This window comes from Suncus etruscus, chromosome X (genome assembly GCF_024139225.1).
Source record: "Suncus etruscus isolate mSunEtr1 chromosome X, mSunEtr1.pri.cur, whole genome shotgun sequence".
Taxonomy (NCBI): domain Eukaryota; kingdom Metazoa; phylum Chordata; class Mammalia; order Eulipotyphla; family Soricidae; genus Suncus; species Suncus etruscus.
The window spans coordinates 35,805,707-35,823,054 of NC_064868.1; the positions used below are offsets into that span (position 1 = coordinate 35,805,707).

General features: G+C 38.0%; 1 non-coding gene across 1 annotated transcript; it reads right to left on the reverse strand.

Moving 5' to 3' along the window:
• Positions 1-9,990: 9,990 nt before the first annotated feature.
• LOC125999753 (small nucleolar RNA SNORA51) lies at positions 9,991-10,123 on the reverse strand. The gene has a single exon (XR_007492226.1). It is a non-coding gene; the product is annotated as a small nucleolar RNA SNORA51 (small nucleolar RNA).
• Positions 10,124-17,348: the final 7,225 nt, after the last annotated feature.

The window sequence follows — 17,348 nt, forward strand, 5'->3', positions numbered from 1 at the left end:
AGGCGAATGCCCTGCCACTGTTCTATTGCTCCGGCCCCATGTTGAAACAATTTGGAATGGCTTTGGAGCAACAGCAAATTGTGCTATACATGAAACGAAATAAAGTTCAGTTTCCTGCAGTGTAACTAAGTGAGCAATATTGCCCCTGAGGGAACTTAGAACATCCAAGGATGTTCTAGTAGTAAGATGAGTTGCAACTGAGATGCAATTTGTTCGCTTAAAGAAGGTAGATTTTGGTGCCAGAGATATGGCATAGTGGGGAGGGTATTTGCCTTGCATGTAGTCAACTTTGGTTAGATCCCCAGCATCTCCTATGGTCTCCTAGCCTGCTATGCATAATTTCTGAGCTCAGAGCCAGGAGTAACAACTGAGCTTTGCTGGGTGTGATCCATAAAACCTCCCCAAATTAGATTTCTAGCGTGGGGAGCACCGTGTGATTTTTGAAGAGAGAATGGTAGGCCATTCCCATGTTTGGGAACCTACAAGTTACATAAAAAGTGGAAAAAAATGTAAGAAATTCCGGTATGTACTTAAATATGAAAAAAGATGAAATGATACATTTGAAGTACTATATTGATTGAAGTTTGTCTCAAGGAGAGGCATCGATACAAAACATTTTCTTTCATCTATTAGATGTAAGGAAACATTACCGGAGCAACCGAAAACAACAAACATAACCCAAGAACTGGTCTATAGAACTAAAATCACCGGGTTAATTGATGGGAAAATAATTAAGGGATACACACTGGTGGAAGGTCTGGTGTTGGAACATTGCATATATGAAATTCTATCAAGAACAGTATTGTTAACCACATTGCCTTAAGTTTTTTTTAAAGAAGCAGAAGCTCTGGTATAAAAATACTGATATTACCAAGATTCTGCTTAAAATGGCTATTTTCTCTTCTCTTCCTAGCTTCTCGGTAAATAGTCGACATGTGATAATGATAAGCCTTTTCTAAAAATTGCTTCAGATAGAGTTCTGTTGCATTCTAAGTCCACAGAACTTAATGTAATGACTAGTTATCGCTAGGTTACAAATGTCCAGGCTCTTTACTAATTGCCAGGCAATTCTGAAGAGTCCTTTTAGGTTTGTTCATGGGCTGGGTTTTAGGTTTGCTTGAAACTGTGCTGGAGTTCACGTCACTTTGATCAACCCTGAATACTTAATCCCCTTCCAGGGAAACTATCTTCTCAGAACTTCCTTGAAAACACTTTTTTGTGGATTTCTTTCCTAGAAAATCACACCTATAGCACTTAAAATATTAATAATGTACACCTTTATTGTAGTAAATCTGAATTGCTAGGGTAGATTTTGCTAGGGTATTGTTGTGTATGTAAATATTTTAGGGGATTATTATGTTACTCACCCTAACCTGATTGGTGATTGTGCCCTACCTTAGGGTGTGACATGGCGTTCTGCCCCCACCCTAGGGTAGTACCTGATTCTGCTTCCACCATTGGTTGGTATCTGATCCCACCATTGGGTGGTACCAGATTCTGGGGGATAAAAACAAGGGTCTGTGGAAGGCGGGGGGGCTTTTTTGCTGGAACTGAGGCTGAGTCTTTGGACTTCAGTCTTGTCCACCGAATAAAGCTAATATTTCCACAAGCCTGACTGTCTGCGAGCTGTTTACCCACCGTTTTACCTCAGAACCCTCAGCTAGACAGGGTGGCAGGCACGTGCTCCAAGCTGGAAGAGAAAGGCCTCATCCTCCATCCCTCCATCAGTCAACCTCTTCAGGGACTGACTTGCAACAGGGTATGATTTTTGTTATTTTTACTGATGCCCGAATTTAAAATTTTATGTATTAAGGTATTAATATATTATAATCCGGGAATACATCAAAATATTTTATGAGTTTAAAAGCCCTTTTCTCTGAACTTTAAAAATCAGTTACTGCATTCTACTTAAACTTACTAAAGATTTGATATAAGTAATAACTATTATTTTTTATCCTGAATCTGGAAGTTCAGAGTTTTTCTATAATATTTTTATGGATTCCTATGAGAAGTTGGTACTAGGGAAATGCTTCTGGTGTTCAGGGATCCATGTAGTTGCTGGAGATCTAACCCAGGCCTCCTGCATTCCAAGTATGCACTGAATCCTGTTGAACTAGCTCTGGCTCCTTAACCATTTATTTCTTTGTTTTGGCTGTTATAATTTAAAAAATCTTAGAATTTGTTGGCAAAATAGAATCTATTTCTCACAGTTCTGAAGACTAGTATATTAAAGATCCAGGTGCCAGCAGATGTAGATGTAATGGGAACTCACTTCTTTAGTCATGCATGGTCATCTTCTTACTTTGTGATTACATGGCAGGGAAGAGAGGAAACTTTCCTCTGTCTCATTTATTAGGGCACTGATCCATAAATGGGGGCTCCATCATCCTCTTCATTTAATCCAATAGTTTTCAGTTTCTGATCTGTGGACCAGTGATGGTTCACAAGTGTGAAAAAGCTAAAAATTATATGTCTACTCACCGACTTTTATGCCATCTCTAATACCATACTATTAGAAGTTAATACTTCAATCTATGCATTAGTAAAATGCCAAAATTTTATATCAGTATTTTCCAGAAATTAATGAGGGGATGTAATATTGGTGTTGAAGGTCTGTCCTAAGATTTCTATTCTTGATTATTTCTGTTTTATTAACTCAATAAATATTAGATTTTTTCACTAATCTTCCATCTATGGAATAACATATCAAGAAAATAGAAGGTCTATAAGTAGGAAAACCAATATCTCTAGATTACATAAATAAAAATGCCAAAGAAGGAGAGAGAACTGTAGGAGTGAAGCAAGAAGAGGCCATCTGTACATAACAGAGCAACAAAGATCAGAGCTTTGGGTCAGATAAAATAGCATCCTAACTACAAGAAAGTTAATGTCTATAATAAGACCCTATACTCCCTCATTCAGTAAAATTATTTGAAACCTTCTAATGTCCCTTGGTTATAAACTGCCTTTTGATTTTCTTGCATTTATTGTTTTTCTACTTTTTAAATTTTAGATCTGTAGCAGTATCTGAAGGCCAATGGCTCCGTTCTCATGAACCACTTCGGGCAGAGTTTTGGTGACTATATAGGGTATAGGGTACTGGACCTAGGTTGGTTTCATGCAAAACAAGTGTCCTGCTCACTGTACTATAGGTCTTATACCCAATTTAATTTAATTTATTCTACAATTGTTGTAACAAACCCCAAAATAAATTGAATGACATCGATTTCTGGTAACATAATTCTTTGGTTTCCTTACCAAAGTCTGTATAAGGTCAGGTATTTTGGACTCATCAACACAGCAAATTGACCCCTGGTATGCCTGAAGCCTTGAGTTCAATCCTCAGCATCAGAAAAACAAAAAACCTGAAGTGATCTGGAGAATTAATATAGAAATTAAGATGCAGCCTGTCATGTGTAGAAACCCACTTTGAACCTGGTAATCTGAAAACTATCCAGGGTGACTTGATAATATTTGGGATTATGAGAATTAAGCAGCACTACAGGGCTCAAGCAATATCATGTCCTTCACCTTACCATTGAACCGAAGACCTGTAGTGCCCATACAGTTTTATTTTTCAATCAGTTTCTGTTGTTGGTATCATGTTTCTGTATTGAAGATCCTAGAATCTGTATATCCCACATTGAAGTCAGGATGGTGCCGATCAACGTCTAATTTCAACTCACAATTAAAGAGCAATGCAGAGAGGTTGTTGTTGTTGTTGTTGTTGTTTAAATCTTCTCAGTGTTAAGGGAAGACTCTTTTGAGTAAATCGATGTCAGAGTAGCAGCAGGATCTTCCCTGGTAGAGGATTGCTTCCAGGTGATGTCATAGACAACTTTGGATGTTTCATAGATGGCTTCTCTGGTTCAGGGGTAAATGGAGAATGCCCAAACCTCTGAGGCCTGTGCCAGGTCATCATGTCAATGTTCAGGGTGTAAGGTTCCATTGCACCACAAGATTTGTGTGTTTCTATCTCTATTAGATAAGAACTTATTTGTATGTATAGTATTTTCCATTTTAATGTGCCCATGCAAACAAGGAATAATGCCACCTGGCGTTATCAGTGCAGAAGGGGGCCGCAAGAACAAGTCCAACAATCCCCATGACCTGGTTCAAACATAAGCATTAAACTGAGGGACTCTTTCACCAAAATTTCTTATTGAACAATTCACAAAGAGAAAAAAAGATAAAAAGTGGGGGAAATAAACAATCTAACTTAAGACAGTGGACACAATGTCACCGTTTAAGAAAATTTGTGTGTTCCCATCTCTATAAGATAAGAATGTGTTTGTATATAATTTCCCATTTTAATGTGCCTATGCAAAGAAATAACAGTATCACATGGCGAGATTGATGCCTATGAGGATGCTAGAATAAGTCCAACAATCCAATTGACTTGGTTCTTAAATGGAGGGACACTTCTACAAACTTCCTTATTTAACAAATAACAAAGGGAAGGAAAGATAAAGAGGGACCCGAGGTGGCACTCAGGCCAGGCCTAGAGTACTTTTTTAATTTTTGTTTTAAGGCCACACTTGGTGATGCTCAGGACTTACTTCTGGCTGTATGTTTAGGACTAACTGTAGCCAGCACTCAGGGGACCGTACAGGATGCTGTTGTCGGAAATTGTGTTGGCCATATGCATGGCAAATACTCTTCTGGCTGAACAGTTTTTCTAGTTCCACCAGCATGCACTTTTTTCTTACCTATTTTACACAGACTCCAAGCTAAGGGATAATCCTAATATTAGTGGAGTTCTATGAGTGACTTATATAAAATACAAAGGAATGAAGTAGCAGCCCCCACAGGGAATTTGCCACATTCTCTCAACACAGGAGCAGCTAGGGGAGATATAGGACTGTGACCCTTGCTCTGGCAAGTAAAGCAAAGTCAGTCTTTGACCTTACCCAGGACTTTCCGGTCTGTAGTCTTCCCTCTCAGAAAAGAATTTCAGGAGAGGAGCAGTGAAGTAAAAACAGGTTTCATATTGAAAATCAGAGGAAGGATGAGAGGGAGAAATTAAAAGAGAAACATGTTCTGTTAGAATCTAAGATATAGAATTAACTGTAACCTAAATGTTGATGCTAGAATATGATGTGCCTTTGCTTAGAAATAACATTGCTTTGGCTTCTTGTACTCTGCTTGCTTAAGGAAGTGAACTGTTGTAAACCTGCTGTGAGCCTAAATGCAACCATGACAAGCTGTGGTTTTTAAGTAGGAAAACTAGGTCCAGTAGAACAGCCAGTTCCTGAAAAGAGACCCAAGAAGTAAATGCCAACAAATGCATCCATGTAAGGCTAAACAGCAGCTGACAGACAGATGATGCTGCACCCTGTATCTGGGGGCTCACAACCCTCTTAGCTGTTTGTCTGATGCTACATTTGAACTACAACAAAACCTAGTCCAATCTTTTACTAAGGGCCAATTATTGTAATGATCCAGAGGCCAGAGTCCCCTACACTGAGCCCTAGGTACTCTTTAAATTTGGCCTGTGTGTCTATCTTGGGGTCCTCATATCTTAGGAGATATTGGAATCCATAATGCTAAAATAAACTCTTTTGCATTTATATCATTGCCTGTCTTCCTGGTGGTCTTTTGGATGGTGAATCCTGAGTTCTGGACTTATCAGTTCAAGAGAGACTGTGGACTTCTCCAAAGTTGGTGAGAGCCCCAGTACATAATCCAGCAGGTAAATAGCAAAGTCCAAATCTCAAGAAGGGACATGAGGGCAACACATGCTATGGTACCATGTGTGTGGGCAAGAAACAGGTATATGTGCAGCACTAATATATGGGCTCAGGGAGCAGCACATGTGTACATCTCAGTTGTTGTTCGAGGCCTGCTCCACATGGAGCTTTCTACCTAGTAAGAGTCCGTTGCTAGGGTGATTGCTGAGGGAAGATTTGAAATTAATTGATGTTCTTGTTTCTTGGCATTCCTTCCCTGGCCATTGTACCTGCTGGTGCTTCTTCCATTCTTCTCTGGGACCAGGTAAAGGTATTATCATAAGAGTAACTTCCTCAAATACCATCTCTTGGTTTTATTATTGCATCATACCTACATTTATTACATCCAAGAATTTATTCCCTACCTAACTGGCTGATTTAATTCTTGTATTTCTCTGTACTGCAGATTCACTTGGTAGAATGTGAAATGAGGGAGACTACATGTTTTCTCTAGTGCTTCATGTGTCTGCTCAACTCCCACTCCAATTAGCATTGAAAATGCCTGGGTGAACACTGGCAAAGTCAGCTCCCAGCACCTATATGGAACCAGAGCTCATTTTCTACAGTCCCATGAGCAACCATCAAGCTTTGCCTGAAGCCTTGGACTCTTGAATGGAAATTGGTCCCCAGCATCCTAGTTCTCAGGAGTCATGCATAGACTCAAGATTTGTTTTTTTCAAGAACCAGTTCTCACTTCAGTACAAATACTCCAGTTTTTAAAAAAAATTCAACAGGGGCCAAACTAGGAAAGAAAAACAGTTTCTGTTTTGTTTTTTTTTTCTGTTTGGTTGGTATATGTTTGTTTGGTCCATACCCTGAGACACTCAGGGATTACTCTAAGAAATTAGAGTTAGGGTTTTATACTAAGGAATCATTCCTAGCAGGCTCTGGGTTGGGGGAGGCGAGACCCAGATGGGATGTCTAGGATCAAGCCTGGGTCCACTCTTGCCCCTTGTTGTTTTTAAAAGAGGATAGAAGATGACAGGAGAGGAGAGAAGAAGAGGGGAGGGGAGGAGAAAAATGAAGGGGAGGGGGGATGTGTTGGGAGAGGAAGGGAAGGGAGGGGAGAGGAGAGGAGGTGAGGGGAGTGGAAGGGAAAAGAGAAGAGGAAAGGTGTGGGTAGGTGATGGGAGAGGAGAGGAAGGGATGGAAAGGGAGGGGAGGGGAGAGGAAGGGAGGTGTGGGGAGGGGAGATGAGAAAAGGGGAGGGGCTGGAAAGATAGCATGAAGGTTGAGCGTTTGTCTTGAATGCAGAAGGACTGTGGTTCAAATCCTGGCATTTAACAAAGTTCCCCAATCCTGCCAGGATCAATTTCTGAGCTTAGAGCCAGGAGTAACCCCTGAGCACTGCCAGGTGTGACCCAAAACAAAAAAAAAAAAAAAAAAAACGAGGGGAGGGGAAAAGAGGATAGGGGAGGTGTGGGGAGGAAATAGGAGGGGAGCGGAGAGGAGAGGAGAGGAAAGGAGAGGAGGGGGGAGGAAAAGAGGGAGGGAAGGAGAGGTGATGTCAGGGGTGTGAAAGGGAGAGGAGAGAAGAGGGGCTTATCCTTTTCTGGATGCAGGGGTTTCAGCAACTGGGCTGTATCCCAGTTTCATCACATCTTCAATGAGCAAAACAAAGGGATATGTTCTTCCTGCTTTTTGGTTACTTCTGAGCTTAGAGATTTTATCGCAAATTTTATTATCTTCCAAAACCTCATTATCAGCCCCCCACTTCCATCTGCTTGAAACATTCCCCCCTAGAGGTTTCACCTCCTTAAGGGTGAAAGTACATTTTCTGTAACTTATTTATGCTGAAAAAATGACAGTAACCTTGCCAATAGAAGGGAGTAAAGTCTCTTGCTACCTTAGTGTTAATGGGATCCAGGCAATGGTATATTGAGTTTGAGAATGTCCAATCTGAAAGAGAAATTAAATAGATTAGAAAAAAACTTCCCCAGGTTCAAGGAGGGCTGTGTGTTTAAGAAAACAAGAAAATAATGGCCATAACATTAGCTTTAGCATTCTGATGAGTCTGCTGTAAAAGAAACTGTTTTTACTGACCAACTTTACAGAAACAATTAAGTTCCACAATTATCTCACTCCCTGTGCTTTTGTCTCTCAAAATAATGACAAATCTTTTTTTGGTTCTCTTTTGTTAAGAAAGTAAGTTAAGAAGTCAGTAATTAATCAATCATCACACAGATGCTGCAGGGAGAATTACTGAGGTGTTCTTGATAAGGAGCTTTTGGGAAATAAAACTTGAGAAGAAATTGCCTAGCCCAGAGGTAGCCCTAAGGCTTGAGGGGTACAGTACTTTTAGATGCAAATCCTAGGCGTTTTTGAGATGGAGAAGCTGAGGTATCACTCAGATGCAGAAAACAGAGATTCTAAAGGTAGTAAGAAGAATATGAAAGGATTATATAGTTCAAGGCTTACACATTAACAAAACCCATATTAAGTTTATTGTATGCAGAGAACTCTGGGCCAAGAAAATTTGGAAGAGTAATATATAATATTTCAAAAGTCATTTTTTGCTTCTTCCAATAGAGATGCAACTTGTTTTCCTCCTGTATCTTTTCCTCCCCTCCTCTCCCCTTCCCTTTCCTCCCCCTCCTTCTCTCCTCTCCTTTCCTCTCCTCTCCCCTCCTCTCTTCTCTTTTTCTTCCTTCCCCTTCTTTCCCTCCCCTCCACTCTCTTCCCTCCCCTCTTCTCCTCTCCCCTTTCCTCCTGTCCTCTCCTCTCCTCCCCTCCCCTCTCTCATTCACTCTCTCAATTCTCCCCTATTTATTTCTCTCCTTTCTACCTCTCTCAAATAAGTTTCTCCCAAGAGCCATTCTTGGTTTCACTTTTTCTCTACCCCCTCCCTCAGTTCTCAATATGTATTTTCATATACCGTATTTTCCGGCGTATAAAACGACTTTTGAAACAAAAAAAGTCAACCGAAAATAGGGGGTCATCTTATATGCCGAGTATATCCTGAAAAATGTTTCAATATGCCGCTAAACGAAAATTGTCTGAATATAGCCACAAAACAAATCACTGCAAGGCTGCTCAGACCGCCCCTCTAGCTCAGCGATTCCAAGCAGGCTTTTCATGCATGCAAATTAGACTGGAATGTACACTGTAAAAAGCCTGCTCAGATTGGCCAGAGTCAGAGAGGAAGTCTATTACAGTATAACCTTTGAACCTTAGCTTGTTGTGATTGGCTCACTGTGGTACATACAGTTGCAGCACAGGAACGTTCTGTCTGATACAGTGAATATAGGCCTAAACCTATGTTTTAACTGCAAAATTAGGGGGTTGTCTTATATGCCCAGTCATCTTATATGCCAGAATATATGGTAAACAACTTTGACAGTACATTGGACAACCATTCTCTGCATTTACTTCTCTTTCTTTTTCTCTTTTCCTCTCTCTTTCTCACTCTCCTTCCTCAAACATTTATCTAAAGTTCTTTGAGTAGAACACTATTTTATAGTACAGTGGCCAACTAGTTTCATTCTGGGCATTAAATACGGTACCCTAAACTATGCAGGAGTAAACAATAAGTGCATCTAGGTTTGGTTCAAGAATTAAAATAAAACAAAACAAAAACACACAAATTATTTTACTTAGCTAAAGAAAATACATGTGACTCTTTTTATATGTGTCCCCCACTTTTTTTTTTTGGTTTTTGGTCCACACCTGGCAGTGCTCAGAAATTACTCCTGGCTATCTGCTCAGAAATAGCTCCTGGCAGGCATGGGGGACCATATGGGACACCAGGATTTGAACCAACCATCTTAGGTCCTGGATCGGCTGCTTGCAAGGCAGACGCCGCTGTGCTATCTCTCCAGTCCCCAATATATGTGTCTTTTTTCATTTGAATTTATTATGTAGATAATATCTGGTCAGAGGAGTAAGCAATTGTGTTTCATTGCCCTCTGTCACTTTCTATTTGAACTTAATATTTTTAAGAAAAAGTTAGTGGTAAATAATGAATTACGTTGATAATATAGTGTGGTTGGCTTCCTGTACATGCTTAGACATATTGGTTTTAATGCATATTAAAGCAATATGAACATGATTCCCTTTATTACTGGGTAATATGTAAAATTTTGTATTATCACATCAGGGAAAGAGGAAAATTCTCTTAATATTAGAAGATATTATTTAGTTAAAATTTGGATCAAAGCCAACAAGTAAAAAAAATTTATTTTATGGCCATGTAAGAATATTTGAAAGGAAGTTGTCTCTCATGAGTTACTATGTAAATAATTTCAAACATATTTTATTTTATTTTTGTCCCTCAATTCACAATACAGACCAGGCAAAGGGCCTGGGTTGAGGTGTATATGGGGTGCATTTACTGTACCTCCTCTTTCTATACAGTCAATGTAAAGAACACAGCCTGTGGTAAGAAATGGGAGGCCTTATCTTTTCTTTTCTTTTTTTTTGATTTTTAAATATATATATATATATATATATATATTCCTTTACCAGTGCAACATTTCCATGACCAATATCCCAAGTGTCCTTCCTCCCCACCCCACACCGACCTGTACTCTAGACAGGCTTGTCTAGAGTTCAAACATATTTTAAAGAAAAACACTTTGATCATGATATATAGTGCAGTGGATAGAGCATTTTTGCCTTGCATGCTTCAGACCTTGTTTCAGTCCCCATCATCATATATGGTGTTACAATCACCACCAAGAGTAATTCCTGAGTGTAGATCCAGGAGTAACACTTGAGTACCAACTGGTGTAGCCAAAATCCCTCCTCAACCCCCCCTTCAAATTGTTATCATTTTTTCACTTTCTAGGTCCTATTGTAAAATCAAAATAAATGTCTAAAGCCTGGTACATGACTCATAGGTCTAGATCACATTCTTACCTGTGAGAGCCCAAATTTAATTTCTAGTACTGCATGTTACCCCAAACATGTTACTAAGGATAGGCACCCAAGCACTACTGGGTGTGGCCCTTATTAAAATAAATACCTCATCACTATTTTTCTAAGCATAACTTCCTGAAACTGGGCAGGTCTGATGCTATTCTATTCATTATTACTAAGTCCCCACACATTGTCTCATCTTAAGAGGCCAAATATATTTCACTAGGCAGAGCTGACCTTCTAAAAGAATGGCATGGTATAAAAGAAAACAAAATACATAGAAAAATCAAAAGCAAGACATCATTGAATGAATGAATAAGAGAAAGAATTGGAATACTCAAGTTAAGCCTAAAAAAAGCAACTATATGATTATGACACTGAAGGATATAACTGACTTTGTCAAATCTCTTTGGAAAGTCTCATTCAAAAGGATTATTCCAAGGATAGGTCTTCCCAAGATGCTCAGAGCAGGCATAGATGATGCATAGAATAGCTCTCTTCAAAATGGACCATTGTATTATGCATTATTCTAAACTGAAGTCAAACAGTAACCCTACAGCTTCATGAGAAACTTAACCACTATTTTATCTACCCAAAGAAAGAGAATTGGATTCTGACACAAAATAATTGATATTACCCAAAATAACCTTTGCTGGTGATGTTCAGTGGTTACTCCTGACACTGAACTCAGGAACTATTTGGGAAAATATGGAATACAGTGTATTGAATGTAGGTGGCAGGGTGCAAAGCAAATGGCCTACCTACTGTATTCTAGCCCCTGAAATAACTTTTCTATGTGAGAAATTTATCATTCTTGGTAAAGTAAATATTTAATTACAAAACATTTTCTCTTCACCAGGAAAACTACCCTCTAATCCTGGGTGTTAGCTTCATTTCTCCCTGATCCCAATCTCTGCATTCCACTCTTTGGCTTCAGATACCTACCCTCATTTGTCTTTGAAATCCATGTGACTATCTAGGTCCCACATCTATACAAACTAAGTATAATCCTCTTCTACTAATCTAAGTGATGTCAATTTGATTTCTTGAACAAATTGAGAAGAGTCAAGCTGGGTAAGAAGATTTTTCTCTCCTTCCAACACTCACAATTACCAAAGCAATATGACATCCAAGTGCATAGTACAAGACATTTTTCTATGAAGTTGTAATTTTGGGTCACTCCCTGCAGCGCTCAGGGGTTACTCCTGGCTCTACGCTCAGAAATTTCTCCTGGCAGGCACAGGAGACCATATGGGATGCCGGGATTTGAACCACTGTCCTTCTGCATGTAAGGCAAATACACTACCTCCATGCTATCTCTCCGGCCCCGAAGTTGCATTTTTTAACTATATTAGACGCTTTTCTATTAGATTTGTGAACAAACATCTGATACACTTGTAACTTTATGCCTTTGTATTGATCAGCATGCATGTTAACTCTGAGGAAACCAAGCAGAAATTATTAAAAATAGGTAAAATTAGAGCCATAGTTATTGCAGAGCCTATAAGAGATTTGTCTTGTAGGGTGCTGATTTGGATTCAATCCCTGGCACAATATATGTCTTTCTGAACACCACCAGGAGTGATACCTTTGTACAAAGCCAGAAGTATGCACTGGTTATCCCGAGGGTGTGGTTACCCCCCAAGAAATATAAGATGGACTAGAGAGGTAAATGGGGGTATCATCTTTCTCTAGTATGCAGTTCCACCCCAATTTCTCTCCTTGGTCCCACAAGTACCAAAAGGAGTGATCCCTGAGTACAAAGCAAAGAATGAGTGTGCCTCTTCCACTAAATTAAAATAGGTAGGAAGCATCTCTCTACCCTTCTGGGTCAACTTCCTCTAAAATTGGTTAAGAACAGAATATAAATTCCAGTGTAATGCGAGGACCCAAGTCCTTTATGTTAACTAAATAATGGAGTGTACTTTTTATTCAATCATTTCTATTTCAGAACAAGTAAGACCTCTAATGAAATAAACACTCCATGTGAATATTTCAAAAGTGCCAATAAGTTACACATTCACATTGAAAAAAAAACCAATGTTCTTTTTTATCAGAACTCTAAGATTTCTTTATTTTGGTGGGGGGACAAATCTGGAAGTTCTCAGAGGTTACTCTTGGATTTGCACTCAGAAATCAGTCTGACAGTCTTGGGGGACAATATGAAATGCCACGGATAGAAAAACTCAGGTCTGTCCCATGTTGGCCACATTAAAGGCAAACACCCTACCAATGCGCTATCTCTCCAGATCAAGTTTTAATTGTATAGCATCCAACACAGTGCACTCACACATGATCACATACAGGCATAGACACACAGTATTAGAAGCTAGGTAACATACTTATCAGATATATGATAGTGTTGTGTGAGTCAGGGAGTCTACAAATGTAATCAGTGACTAAATTATTGGGATGTGTCTTATCTAAATTTGAAATATAGGACATATTTTTGTATCAATATCGGTAAATCTTTTTTATAATATTTATTGTAACCAATGTGAATTACAAGTCTTTCACATTTAAGGTATGTATTTAAGGTGCATAGTGACAGTGACTCAGGGTTAGGGCCATTTTTACCACCAATGTTGTCCTTCCTCCACCCCTGTTCCCAGCATGCCTGGGAACCTGATACCTCCTCCCTTTGTCCCTTGTTCTGCTAGTGTAACAGGTCTCCTTTGTGTATAGCTTGTTTTATATTGGAGGTCTTGATTCTGTTGTCGTTGACTTTGGATTTCGTGCTTAGGTCTAATTATTTTTTTATTTCCACTCAAATTTCAAGGGACTGTTTGCTCCTGATATCATCCACTGATCATTTAAGTTCAGTGGTTCTGTTGGAAAACAAAACAAAAAACAACCAGCAACAGCAAAAAATACAACAACAACAAAAACAACAATAAGAAGAAACAAAAAGGAAAATAAAAGAAAATAACAGGGGGAAGGCTTGTGTCAATATTGGTAAATCTTGACTGATCATTAGAATCATTGGAAACTGATGTTAAGATCATTGGACATACTATTATATCCTTGTAGATTGGCTGAATTCATACTTATTGTGGATTATCAATTTACCAAGTGATATAAATATGTCATCAAGTTTGAAAATTTGTGTTTCACACCATAATTTTTAACGTTAACCAAGAACTGGACGTCCAATGATTTTTAGCCTAATTTATGTGCTAATAATGTACATAGAACTGATGTTATCTAGATTTATAGTTTATAGATATAAACTCGCTGTGGTAAAATAAAACTCTGAGGCAGACATAATATTTTTCCAAGTCAAATGTTTTAATATGGCCTATCATACTAAGAACAAATGTTTTTTATCTATATCTGCTGGCAAAGGTTTAGGGATTCTGATACGATACATTCTTCCCATGGTGCATATTTTCATATAGAGTTAAAGTCCACAGAGACAGGCTTCATTAGCAGGATGCCAGTGGAATCAGAGGAAAAAATCAATTCAGCCCACTTATTGTCAGCATTGGGAAACATTTGATATTTAATATTCACTAGAGTGCAATGCTAAAATGTCATTCTCTATTGATTTGTATTCCATGGAAAGGCAGTGGGGAAGCACAGCTGTCCTTTAAGAACTCTCATAAAGCTGTCAGTGTGGTATTCAATGCATTGTATTCAATGCTATAACTGGACTTAGTCATTTTATATTCCTAGATTCTAATGGGGGCAGCATATGACACTCATTACTAGAATAGAAAATAAGACTTCAGTTCTACTCTTAAGAACTTGAGTGCTTTCCTATAAATACCTAGTTTCTCAAAAACTCTACACTTATGAGATCTAAATATCTCTCACAGCAACGTGAATTTATTTCAGCTCTGCATGTTGCCAACATAATTTCCCATTACACTTTGCTCTTCTTCTCCTAGTTTACTTTATCTTTTCTTTTCATTTCTTTAAGTTAGTTATAAAGTAACAAGTGAGAGAATGAAGATAGAATAGTATAAGTTTGCTTGACAGTTCTCTTGAGCAGTCTTCATATAGGAGTTGATTTAATTTACAATTATGGATTTTAATTATATGAGTTACCATCTCCTCATCATGTTAGTAACCTTTACCCATTACCTCTCTTTCAGAGTCAAGATTCTGGTATTCAATGCATTCATTCTGACTCTGGTACTGATTGATCACTTTGAATAAGTGACCCAAATGACATAAAAATGTGACTCTAATCTGAGCTCTTTAAAATAAGGAATTCCTTTAAGTTCAGTACATTGCCATAGTTTCATCAAGTTCACAAAATATGATTTTTATTACCAGACTGCAAACTATCTTTATGGACAGATTTTCACAGAGTAGTGGGAGGTGAAGAGTTAAAGTATTTCAGGGAGCTATAGAAAATATCACTTTCTGTCTTTGGATTGCTCTAACCAGGGCTTTTGAAATACATATAGGACTTCCAAGATAGTACCCTGTTCTTAAATTTTTCAAAACTTTGAGCCAGTGCCTAATATAGTACAAAGATATCTTAAACTCATTCCAAGAAGGCTTTCCCTGGACAATTAACCTTTATTAGTTTATATACATTAGATTTCCAACATCTTTAGAATGCTCAAATGAAGCAAATATTTTTCATTTTTACTTTTCAATAATCAGTTTCCACCTTTAGAATCATCGAAATAAACAAATTCCCAAGTTTTCATTAAAGAAAGGCCAAAAAATAAAAGGTTAATCGATCTTTTTATGATCTCTAGCAACTAACCATAGCTTAACTCTGTGGTTAGAGATTGTAAAATTTCAAAGTGTCACAAAAGAGAAGGAAACAAATAACACAGTTTAGTTATGGAAGCATCTAACATAAAAGACTAGGTTTAATAAAAAAAGAACAAGTTTGTATCATTTTGTTCTTATACAAGCATTCCTGTTTTTTCATATTTTGATCCTGATTCTCCAGACATTCTGTCAGTTCTGTGATCTGACAGATACCCTTGTCTTACATTTATTTTATGCTTAAATAAAACAAAATCTGTTTCAGTTTGTAACACAAAACTCTGACACATACATATCAGATTTTAGCTGCTACATTCTTTTCCTGTTATTTAGGTCTTGCATAAATAGAAAAAAAGTAATGTAGTAATAGAGAATATGTTATAATTGGGACATTTTTATCATAGTTCATTGATATGATTCCATTGGCAAATGCAACAGAACCAAAAAAAACAAGTAGGACTACATCAAATTAAAGAAATTCTGCATGGCATAAAACTAAAAGGATAAAACTAAAAGACATCCACTGAATGGGAGAAACTATTTTTACTTCAATATCTTTATTTAAACATTTGTAATTAAAATATGATTGTAGTTGGATTTCAGTCATGTAAAGAACACTCCCATTCACCAGTACAACATTCCTATCACCAATGTCCCCAAACTCCCTCCTCCCCACTTCACCCCTGTCTGTACTCAGACAGGCTTTCTACTTCCCACATCATTCATATTGTTAATATATTTCTCAATGTAGTTATTTCTCTAACAGCACTCATCACTTTTTGTGGTGTGCTTCATGTCGTGAGTTGGACCTTCTAGCACTCCTCTCTTTGGACTCTGAGAATTATTGCAAAATGTCTTTTATTTTTCTTAAAACCCATAGATGAGTGAGACTACTCTGTGTTTATCTCTCTCCCTCTAACTTATTTCACTCAACATAATAGATTCCATGTACATCCATGTATGGAAAATTTTCATGATTTCATCTCTCCTGATGGCTGCATAATATTCCATTGTATATATGCACCACTGTTTCTTTAGCCACTCATTTGTTGAAAAGAATCTTGGTTGTTTCCAGAGTGTGACTATTGTAAATAGTGCTAAAATAAATATAGGTATGAGGAAGGGATTTTTTAATGTATTTTTGTTTTCGTAGAGTATATTCCTAGGAGTGGTGTAGCTGGATCGTATGGGAGCTCAATTTCCAGTTTTTGGAGGAATCTCCATATTGCTTTCCATAAAGATTGGACTTGACGACATTTCCACCAGCATCTAAAAAGAGTTCCTTTATCTCCACATCCAAGCCAGCACTGCTTGTTATCATTAGTTGTAATGTGTGCCAATCTCTGTGGCATGAAATGGTACCTCATAGTTGTTTTGATTTGCGTCTCCCTGATGATTAGTGATGTGGAGCATTTTTACTTGTACCTTTTGAATTTCTTATTGTACAAATGTCTGTTCATTACTTCTCCCCATTTTTAGATGGGATTAGATTTTTTTTGTAAAGTTCTGTCAGTGCCTTGTATATTTTGGATATTAGCCCCTTATCTGATGGGTATTGGGTGAATATTTTCTCCCACTCAGTGGGTGGCTTTTGTATTCTGGGCACTATTTCCATTGAGAAGAGGAAGCTTCTCAGCTTAATATAGTCCAATCTGTTTATCTCTACTTCCAATTGTTTGGAGAGTGTTGTTCCATCCTTAAAGATGCCTTTAGTATCAATATCATGGAGTGCTTTACCTACGTGTTGTTCTATATACCTCATGGTTTCAATCTGATAGCAAGGTCTTTAATCCATTTGTATTTTACCTTCATACATGGTGTTAGCTAGGTGTTTGAATTTTCTTTTTTGCAAGTGGCTAATCAGTTGTGCTAACACCACATGTTGTAGAGACTCTCCTGCTCTATTTAGGATTTCTTGCTCCTTTAACAAAAACTAGGTGATTTTATGTCTGGGGAACATTTGCTCAGTACTCAAGTCTATTCCACTGATCAGAGGGTCTGTCCTTATTCCAATACCATGCTGTTTTGATA